The sequence below is a fragment of the Elephantulus edwardii genome, unplaced genomic scaffold (genome assembly GCF_000299155.1).
Source record: "Elephantulus edwardii isolate Elephantulus edwardi_28Jun2011 unplaced genomic scaffold, EleEdw1.0 scaffold00249, whole genome shotgun sequence".
Taxonomy (NCBI): Eukaryota; Metazoa; Chordata; class Mammalia; order Macroscelidea; family Macroscelididae; genus Elephantulus; species Elephantulus edwardii.
This window is the reverse complement of record NW_006399999.1, coordinates 3,708,907-3,710,883: the sequence shown is the minus strand read 5'-3', so window position 1 is coordinate 3,710,883 and position 1,977 is coordinate 3,708,907.

The following is a 1,977-nucleotide window of genomic DNA, read 5'->3' as shown; positions in this document are numbered from 1 at the left end:
ATCAAGAGGATAAAGGAGAAAAAACCGTACATTTGGAAGCTGAAAATCACCCTGCTTTAACATGAGTGCCTAAGAGAACAAATAAAAATATTTAAATAGAAAAAGTTTTATAAACAAATGACAATGTACCAAAGCCTCTTGGAAATAGCCAAAGCATGATTCAGAGGTCAATTTACAGCATTACGGAAATATATCAAAAGAAAGAAAAACCATGATAATTGATTCTTTAATCCAACACTTCCAAAGAGAAAAATAAACAGCAAGAAAACCCATCAATTATGAAAATAAAGGATATTATTGAAATTGCTGTGTTGTTGTTGTTATGTGCCATCGAGTTGCTTGCAACTCATAGCAACCTTATGTACAATAGCCCTGAAACATGCCCTATCCTGTACCAACATTATTGTCTCTGATACACCTACTCTCATTACTCAAGTCATTTAATCAAGCCATCTCATCGAGGGTCTTCCTCTCCTGGCAGTCCCTCCACCCTGCCAAGCATGATGTCCCTCTAGAAGGACTGGTTCCTCCTTGCAACATGTCCAAAGTATGTCAGACAAAGCTTCAGAATTCTTGCCTCCAAGGAGCAGCCTGGTTTAACCCTCTCCAGGAGGAATCCGTTTGTTTTCTTAGCAGTCCATGGTATATTCACTACTCTTCTCCAACACCACAGCTCAAAGACATCAAGTGTCCTATCATCCCTAGTCATTGTCCAGCTTTCTGATGCATAGCAAGCAATTGTGAAGACTGTGGTCTGGATGAGGCTCACCTTAGTCTCCATACTGATGTCATTTCTATTCAGTACTCTGGAGAGCTCCCTGACAGGAGATTTTCCCAGTGAAATTTGTCTTTTGATTTGCTGGCTGCTGGTACCAAGAGTGTTGATTGTGGAGCCAAGCAAACTAAAGCTGTTAACAATCTCAGTCTCTTCACAATCTATCATAATGCTGCTAATCAGCCCAGTGGTGAGAATTTTTGTTTTCTTGATGTTGAGATTAAATCTAAATTGAAGTGCTTCAGGTCCTCCTCAGTTTCAGCAAGCAGGGTTGTGTCATTTGCATAATGCAGGTTGTTGATGAGTCTTCCTCCATTCCTGATGCCCCATTCCTCTTCACAGAACTTATCCTCCTTGATACTCTGTTTTGCACATATATTGAAAAGGTATAGAAAAAGGACACATCCTTGGCATACACTTTCCTGATTTTGAACGAAGCAGTATTTCCTTACTTTGTTCTGATGACTGGCTCCTGGTTCAAGTATAGGTTTCACATAAGCACAATAAAATGCCCGTTATTCCCATTCTTCTCAGAATTAGCCACAGTTTGTTGTGAGGCACACGGTCAATTGCCTTTGCATTGTCAATGAAACACAGGTAGACATTCCTCTGGTATTCTCTGTTTTCAACCAAGATCCATATAACATTGTTGTTTTTGTTGCTATGTGCCTTCGAGTCACCTGTGACTCATAGTGACCCTATGAAAAATAACCCTAAACCCTGCTCTATCCCTGCCAAGTTTATTGTCTCCTACATACCTATCCCCGTTACCTCAGTAACTGAATCAATCAATTTCATCGAGGGTCTGCCTCTCCTGCACTGTCCCTCCAGTCTCCCAAGCATGATGTCCCTCTCAAAGGACTGACCCCACCTTGCAACATGTCCAAAGCATGTCAGACGAAGCTCCAGAGTCCTTGCCTCCAAGGAGCAGCCTGGTCTCACCTTCTCAAGGATGAATCTGTTTGTTCTTTTAGCCATCCATGGTGTATTCAATACTCTTCTCCAGCACATAGTTCAAAGGCATCAGCTGTTCTTCTATTATCCCTAGTCATTGTCCATCTCTCTAATGCATAGCAAGTAATTGCAGAGACCATGAACTGACATCGTTCCTCTTCAGTACTTTGGAGAGGTCTCTGACAGCAGACAATCCCATGCAATTCATCATTTAATTTCCTTGCTGTTGGTACTAAGATGTTGGTTGT